Here is a 9,510-nt window from a genome sequence, read left to right as displayed (position 1 = left end):
GACAGACTGTTTATCTCATGTCCTGTCAGAGTTCTCAACTCAATGTGGTCATTATTTACACGAAAATGATCTGCCGGATAGAAGGTGATACCACATAGCACCAAATCAGTAAAGCCTTTCAAAATATGTTTTTCCCTGAGTATTTAATTTCATAGACGTATTATTAAAAAAAAAAACATAACAACGGAACTTGCAAGGAAATTTTATAATCATTTAGCATTGTTCACTTGCAAAACTTGCAATATCAAGAGTTATAATTGAAGTTTGGTATATTAAATAAGATAGAATTCGGTATCCTATAGTGTCGAAAACAAATAACGACCAATTGGTATCAATTAAATAAATTTCGTCGATTTTGTTTTCCCAATTTAATACATATGCTAAACAAACTTTCATGAGTAGCATATATTCATTTCTGTATTGCTTTGGCCAGTACAAGGATTTCAAACGCACGTGTAGAATACTGAAGGGTGAGATAATAATAATAATAATAATAATAATAATAATAATAATAATAATAATAATAATAATAATAATGAGGAGGAGGAGGAGGACTTTGTATAGAGCCTAATCTTTAGAAGCTCTAAGCGCTTTACAACAGTAGACGACACCTGTAACATAAAAAAACATATATATTGATATGATTACAAAAAACAAACACCATGAAATTAGAAAACATAAAAAAATATGCTGACAATATTTAAGGTAGGGAAACATTATTAGGTCTTTAAGTTTGTTCTTGCAGTTGAAATAAGTGAGTTTAAGAGCACTGTTGAATGGGATCACTGTGTCTTTGTATCTAAGTTCAGTGTGCAATTCATTCCACGTTGCTGGGCCCTGGTATGCAAAGAACGTTGTCCGTATGACTTCGTTTTAATAGCGGGAATAAAAAGTATACGATTGTCAGAAGAGGAGCGTAAGTATCTTGCTGGTGTGTACACATGGATTAGGTCGGATAGGTATGTTGGACTGGAGTCCGACAGTGAAACGTAGGACAGAGAACAAATTTTGTGCTTGATTCTAGATGTAATGGATAGCTAGTGTAGGGTACAAAACAGCAGGGAGGTGTGCTCTGTTCGTGGTACTCTAAGTATGATCCGAGCAGCTGTGTTTTGAACTTTTTGAACTTTCTGGAATAGATATTGAGATGAACCAGACATAACTGAGTTAATATAGTCCAGTCTTGAAAGTACTAATGAACACACAAGTGTTTATTGGCATCAACTGAAAGATATTTGCGAACGGAGCTGATGCGTATCATCTCATGATATGCAGCCTTGCATATGTTCATGACATGTTGGTGCAATGTGAGAGTACTGTCCAGAGTAACACTTAGTTTTCGTACTGACTGTGTGAGTTTAATGTTGGTGTTGCTGATATTTATTGTTTGAGATAAAGGATGTGAATAAGAAAGTCTTTTTGTTGTGATCAGAATGGCCTCAGTTTTATCATCATTCATCTGCAGCTTGTTAAATGTTATCTATGATTTCACATCAGAAACGCACCTCTCTACACCTTGGATGGTAGCGTCAGCGTACAGTTTGTGAGACACTGGATGATGATATCAAACACTTGAGAGCGACTGAGTGTACAGAATGAAGACAACAGGTTCAAGAACAGTACCCTGTGGAACACCACAACTTAGATTAACTGGGCTGGAGTGTATTCCATTTGCAGATACACGCGTAGAATAATCAAGGATGAAATTCGTATGTAGAATACTGAAGGATGAGAAACACATTATAATACTGAAGGATGAAATACACGTATTAATTGCTTTTGAATTTCAAAAATATGTTTTGCCGACATAAGTGGCCTAAAATTTGGCTTAGTTAGATTTCACAACTGCATTCGCTCTTCAGATATTAAATCTATGCATATACTAAAATTATACCATAAAATCCCTACAATTATACCACACGATTATTCTAATTATACCACACAATTACTATAATTATACCACACGATCCTGATAATGAGCTTTTCTACCTCTTTACCCGCAAAGAGATAAATACTGAATTATGTAAGTTATTTCCTTTTGCTTAATAGCTTACACATGGTTCTCAGAAACGAGCTAATTATTATTATTATATAGAGTTCCATTCTTTACGCTTGCAAAATAGTTTAAAAAAGAATGTGTGTCATTTACAGTGCTATATGACACAGGTTATCCAGGAATACATTCAGTGACAAGGAATTATTTTAGGCAGAAAAGGTGGTCATTATGTTTTATCGCCTTTCACACAAGCAACTTAAGGGAACCAGAGTGGCTGAGTGGTTTAAAGCGCTAACCGTTACTGATCATTGCCATCTCACCTCTGTCGGCGTGGGTTCGAGTCTCATGCTCGGCCATTGTGTGTATGTGAGAAAGCTTGCTTCTCGTGGGTTGGTGTTTTTTTACCGGGGTTTTCCAGGATTCATCCTCCACAACTTATACAGGCCGCGATGTATAGCATATCTTATGCTGAAAAATACCGTTAAACCCTGCACCAACAACAACAAACAGCATAAAGCTGAATATGTGAAAAAGAACATGTATAATATGGACTAGAATAGTTTATGCATGTCTGCTAGAATCAGTTACTCACTAATTATGCAATTAAGCACACTATATATCCGTTTATGACGTACAAAGCCGTCTTGCTTGACAATAGAGACAGGGACTTCCGTATACTCCGTCAGCGACATTAGATTACTACAATGAGTGTTCCTATTTTCTGAGGGTCCTCCGCAAACGAAGACATGAAATGTGTTGTGTTCATATACAGAAAAACAAAGTAAAGAGTCCATGATAATCCTGATTGTGAGTACAGACCTTCTGGCTATGGATTATGATCGAAAGTGAAGGTAACGATGATGGGGTGTGTCCCTCTTACATTCCAACATAAATTACATGTAAATACCAGAGTCAGTGGGGATATCATGGAATGCCAATTTCGTATGGGATCCAGACAGTTTCGTGCACTGTTTGTATAATGGTTCTCTAGAATCTCATTTATCTTTATCTAACATGCAGCAAAGTTAATGTATTCAAATGAAGCTCTTCACTTTAATAAAGAAACATTGTACAATAAACGTCTTTTGATGTTTAATGTTGGTAAAATATAGATACAACAATACTGAAACGATATATCAGATAGCAAATTGTCAAACTGACACAGTATACGCTGTATTTAGTACGTCAATAATTTTGTCTAAAACAATATGGTAAACATGCTACCGATTATGAATGTTGACAATCGTTGTTGAGAGAGAGGGAGAGAGAACCCATCGTATTGTTTCTTAGCTGCAAGGAGTTCTGCCTTATTACACAAATAATAGCTATTTTCTTTTTAATAATGGTGTGCTTTTAATGTTGACAAATGAGTGCAAAGCATGCTGGCACGTCTACTTACCTGTCTTGAAGAAAACTCAAGACATGTACCCAATGTACAAGTGACACACAAGCTAATTCAATGTGCATTTCGTGAATTCAATGACATTGTTAAGAAACTTGACATACTGTCAACATCTGTGCCAAGTACGCTAGATTTGCTTTATATGGATTTCATCACCCAAAAGTACGTCTCTGATCAGGTAATTTACAAATTCTTCGCAGATAAGTCCAGTCAGTAAATCATCCTTTATGTAATTTTTGGAATGACTTCAGGATTTCTTTCATAAACGTTCTTCTAAGCACCTTGTATTTCTCTGATTCCTTCAACATCTAGCTCTCTAGAACATTCCTACCACCATCAACATAGTGAGGAGAATGGGTTGATTTTCCTGGAGTACCATACATCCTAGGTGTATAGTTTCTACGGCGTGAACTGCTGACGGTACGGAAAGTTGATGAAGAGAAACCATGCAGATGTACGGTTGATGTATATTTGGCACGTTGTGAGATTTGTGGTGTTGCGTTGATTAGAGTTAAATTTATGTATAGAATGGACACGTCGGGCTTTCTAATTTACAGCTGAAACTGTATAGAAGTCTTTGGAAATTTGGGGTCAACTTGTGACTTCTAGCGGAAATCGCGCCAGGGTTTGACACCGCTCGGTCAAGGAAATACCCCTGGCTTGTAACAATACGATCCTCATAAAAAAGCCGTTCAAAGGTAAACATTATATTGGTCCGCGAAGATTTTTCTCCTCCTTGTTCAAAAAGGCATAGAGATGTATGGGTGTGGGTGGGTGGGGTTAGCTTATGCAGTGATATTGAGTATTATAAATCGATGTTTTAAGCAAGCAAGTAATTTTACCTCCTCGATAAAGGCAGCTCACTTCTCCATTATGAACTTAATACCAAAGCAATTGAAAAGGCAACGAGACTTCTTTGAATTGAGAAGATGTTACGAGTTTATGCTCTTAAAATAAGTAACAGAAAAGAGTGAAAGACAAAAAGAGTTGCAAAATTTAACAAATAATTTATTTCTCAAGAATACAAAGTGAAAATGAGAAAAATGAACTTAAAATAAAACTTAAAGCTAACAAACAACGCAAATTAAATATACATAGCACAAAAAGAAAAAACAACGTACCGCGCAGTCCAATTTTGTGAAATAGTTAAAAGGGTCTAACTAATAAGTAAGAACTCGTGTAATGAACTCAAACTGTCCTGTATCGTGATTTTATCCATACAAGTACTCGTACTAACAGGTGTATATTTGTTATATCAAATAATACTAACGGAAATAATTAAAGTAAAATTTGATATTTCTAAACTCAGCGATTGTCCTGCTGAAATCTGAATCTATTGTTCGGGTCAATCTCTTTCCAGGCACAGATACAAGAAATTCTGACTGACACATTATCACTGCATGAGGTATTCAATGACAAGATTTGTTGTCGAGTGGATGTTCCATGTGCGGAAACATGTCCCTATGTATACCAAGATCATGGGCATTTTTCAGTAAGTGTAAACCTACATATATCCCACTAAAACGTTGCTTTCTCATTAGTGATTTAGTTATAAAAGGAAGCTACATCATGTATGTACTTGTCAGTTGCTGAGTACGGAGTTGATTCCAAAGTACTCGTCTCGTGCTGGGGATCACGTAATTGATTCCGAAGTATTTGTCTCGTATCTTTGATTACGTAATTGATTCCCATGTACCGTTTTTGTGTCGTACTGATATAAATGATTTCCATTTGATTTTCTTGATAACCACCTTCAATCACTTCTGTGGCGTTATGTTAAGCTTAATATACAGTGGATGCAGCGGACTTTTGATTGATTGGAATCTGAACATATGACGGTATTCTAAATTGTTCTCAGAAAAATGCAAACTTTACAACTTCAATACTAGTCATTTGTGCTTTTACATAGCACTTTGTCAAATATTATTTTGTCCTAACCAAAATAAGTAACCAGTAATCTGTGCATGGCATGACCTAAGAACAATACAAGGACGATTCAAAAGGCACAATGGTCAATATCGCGATTTTGTTCAACATAATTTTTGTAAGAACATATTCATAAGGGAAATAAATTTAAGAATAATTTTATATTTCTAGAAAACACCGTTGTGTTTGCAAAACTCTGTGTCATTATGTCGTTATGGCCCATCGTTTTCTAGGTTAATATAAAATATTTTCCAGCATCCGCAACAAGTTGAAATAATCTAGTTGAAACATAATAAATCAAATTTCATTCCTGTAGAAATAGTCATGTAAAGTTTTGCAAACACAACGGTTTTTCTGTTTTATTTGTTTGTCGTGTCTATGTTTTGTATTTGCTTATGAAAAAGACTTTTTAAGAGTCCAAATCGCCGACCATTACATCGTAATAATATAACTCTCAAAAATTTGCTCTAAACCCCACCCCAACTCATCTACATGAGAAAATCTTTTCTAAAATTTAAAATAAAAATTAAATGTTACAGATGTGTATCTTCAATTGAAAGTAAGTCAACTCTGAAAGTTGAGCAATTACTGAATAGTGACTTATGAGTTATCCATGCTCCATACTAATAAATATTTCCAATAGATTTGTACTCTTTGCCTTCAGGGTGTCCCATGTGATGTCCCACATTATATAACTACTCCCACCAGCTCCCAATTGATGGCTCTAGTGCCTTGTATGTAGTGTCTAACGTTCAAGGAGTTTGGATTGGATAGATGCTTTAACACGTGGACCTCATAGAGATGTAACCAATTTGGTTGTTATGGGGAGGGCATATGCAAGAAAACAAGAACCGTCCTGTGTGGCCCATATGTCCACAAGCTCTTCTTCAGTTTTATTATTTTTTATGGTAAATTTTCTTTGTAAACAGCCATTTGAACAGTCTGTAGACGAAAGCTAATTCTCTTTGAAAAAGACAGATTCACGTACGCATGCTCAAGCTACCTTTCAGCAGGACTCGCTGTACTAATTCAGTTCCCATAGTAAACCTATTTAAACCCCATGATATTAAAAATTCAGTAACTTAAAATTTTGTGAGTGCTCATGATCAAACTTATATTTATCAAATATAGATGAAACCTGGATGTCAGCTTCTGTGCAGAGGAAAGGATATGACCCGCGGCATTTTCTGGACCTGCATGTGTTTGAAACATGTGCTTTCAATTCCGCACCAAAGAGTCAGTTGCTAATTTTAGTAATGAGTGTTCCAAACTCAAGACTGTTAAAGGACTTAAATTCCATCAATAAAACAATGTCTCTAAAAACATTTCCCACTTACAACTAGGATAAGCTCGCAAAAGGTTCTTTTTCCTGCACCATAACTTACATTATTAACCAATCATGGTCAGCCTAACCCATATATACTCTATTTTAGGTTCACCCATTTCCAGGCTGGTTCCCATTTTTCCATACCATTATTACCGTGTGTCCAGCAAGGTCATTCAAATGCCGGCAACTAGTCAGTGAATACGTTACTGCTCAACCTGTTCTTATATGTGAACTTTCACCAGTAATAATTTATTAAAACAAGGAAAAGCCCTGGGTGATATAAATGATGACTTATGAACCACAACAAATCTTTTTAGTATTGACCTGAAGGAGCCCAGCAGTCTCCTTCATTTCGTTTGTTTGTGTGTATGTGTGTGTGTGTTTTTTCTTGGTTGTTTTTGTTTCCTTATTACATACCTGAACTCTACCGATAATATGGCCATTCGGTGAATTACTATGTCAGGCCAATCTGATGGCCATTGTCACGTACCAATGTAGACAGTCAAATAGATAAACTCACCAAAAGCAGGAAGAGCAGTGCACTTGATGTTTTCCTTTGACAAGACATCAAGTTTAAGCACGCACCTCTTCTCCAGTCAGTGTTCTCAAAGCAACGTGGCCATTAGTTCGGAGAAAATAATTCACGAAATCATGTATGATAGCGAAAAGTTCAAAAATGCAGTATTCTGTGCAGACAGTTGCTTGCAAAACTAGTAACCTCAGCAGCCAAAGTTATAGTTTAAAAATTGTTTGAGCAGTAAATGGGTCTCCTAGAACTTTTAAACCAAATGTTTGAGAGGTGTTATGCAATCACTCTCTGCAAATTTGTCTACTAAATTAAGAAATATGCAAAGTTTACACAGGGTTTATATTCACATTCAAAGATTTCTGGCCGACACTTCTTCGCCTTAAATTTGGCTATGCGGTTTATCAGATATGATATATATTTACGCTCTTGCTAAACACTAACACAATCCTGTTAGGTTGTTGTGCCATCTTTCCTGCTAATGTACAGTTTGTGCACGACTTTGAAAATGAAGAAAGATGTAAAACACTTGTCTCTAAAAAACGCCAATAAATTTGGCGTAATATTAGTAGGACATGTCTTTACTATAACGCCGTACAGGGTCTAAAACCAAAACATGGTTCCAACGAATGAGCTAGATACGGATTTGTTTGTTAATGCCCATACCTTACACCGGCATAAAAGACAGTTAAATAACGAATTTGATATTGTCATTTACTGTCATGTATCAAACAGGTTGTCAGGAATAAGTACAACCATGACAAGGAATAATGTGTACGCAGAAAAGTTAGTGGTTCTACCGACTTTTGTCAAAACAGCATGACTTGAGTGGGCGAGAAGAATAAAACACTATAAAGATAAGTCTAGGTTTCTTTATGTTTCCTGGAAACACTTATTCACTAATTAATCGGTTATACATGGCATGTTTATTACACACAAAGTCATCTTGTGACATTACGGTTCAATGTGGCCATACCGCTTTTAAATTGACATCCATAAACAGTTACAGGTAAAACGGCCATCTCTTTAGAAATGCGGGCGATAACAAAACTAACTGGCACGGGATTAGCTTATTCAGGAGATAAGCTATATTCCGAGAGAGGAAACCGTCGTTCAATGACAATCGGAATATGCTTGGTCATTTCAGTCAGGTCGTGAAATAACCAAGGATCTACTTGTGGGAGTACACATCAGTTTGACGTATTAGGTGATTTGCCTCTGCAGAGAAAACCATATGTGTGACAACAGTAAAGGTTGAGATTATTTTAATTGTGATTTTGTCTCCTTCCGCGCCCTATTGTTGCATGTGAACGTAAGTAGTTGAGAATAAAGTTCATAATGGCAGGGAATTACCTCTGAGGTTTCTTTCTCGACATAACAGGAATGGCCGAATATGTTTTGATTGGTGCAATGAGTAAGTTGTACCTAGCTGCAGCACAGAACGTGTAATGACAAACTGTTATGAAACAGATGGTGCAATCTTGTTTTAAAGCCCTTTTCAGCACATCCACCTTCACCCAGAAAATTAGATGGTTGGTCCCTTAGTAACAATTGCTGTTCATATCGGCAAGTATAGATAAGGATATGGTTGTTAGCAGTTCACGACCTAACAAGTTAATGCTTTAGGTACAATACTCCAAGCGAACATAGCAGTTGTACAGATCTGAAATTCGTATGGAACACTAGAACCTGAAATGAATTTTATGGCTTTTAAATTCATGGTGAACGTTAGAGAAAAAGACCATTTTACACGTGTAACGTATGCTATGCAACAATTAAAACATTCGAAAAAAGTCACTCGTTCATTGCGTCATCATATTTTGTATTTCTTTAAAGTATATGCAAGTAGTTTTGTTTACAAATACAAAAATTGGCGAGTACTCAGAAAATTAATTTTCATAGTTAAATAAATGGTCTGGTAGATTTCTCACGAAAACTCCATTCTTCGTTCAGTGTTTGGGGTTGCAAGGTTCCTTTTAACAATATTTAATTTGATGCTCTTCAAAATTGTATGTACTGTAGGCATGTTCCTATAATCCATACAAGGGAATTAAAAGTTTACAACCTGATTTATGTAATGGGCAAATCTTAAACAGTACACTGTAATACATTCAGTGATCTCTCTCTCTCTCTCTCTCTCTCTCTCTCTCTCTCTCTCGTACATCTTCAAGCGTTGACAATCACATTGTTAATGTTTTGGAGATACTAAATTACAAAGCACAGTACATAAATATCAATCTGTCAAGACTATGTAATTATATTAATTTCTTCTAATTTGTCATAATTCCACTTGTTGATTTTCTTAAACTGATTAACACAATGGCCTATCCGTA

At 35.9% G+C, this 9,510-nt stretch overlaps 1 long non-coding RNA gene across 1 annotated transcript; it reads left to right on the top strand.

Annotated features, from left to right (window-relative positions):
* The first annotated feature begins 2,529 nt into the window (after window positions 1–2,529).
* On the top strand, window positions 2,530–6,916 carry LOC149808260 (uncharacterized). The gene is made up of 3 exons (XR_016419719.1): window positions 2,530–2,847; window positions 4,759–4,890; window positions 6,758–6,916. It is a non-coding gene; the product is annotated as an uncharacterized LOC149808260 (long non-coding RNA).
* Window positions 6,917–9,510: the final 2,594 nt, after the last annotated feature.

Source organism: Sinohyriopsis cumingii, chromosome 1 (assembly GCF_028554795.1).
Source record: "Sinohyriopsis cumingii isolate HCF-2022 chromosome 1, ASM2855479v2, whole genome shotgun sequence".
Classification (NCBI taxonomy): domain Eukaryota; kingdom Metazoa; phylum Mollusca; class Bivalvia; order Unionida; family Unionidae; genus Sinohyriopsis; species Sinohyriopsis cumingii.
Note: the sequence above shows the minus strand (reverse complement) of the source record. Positions and strands in the feature narration are given on the sequence as shown.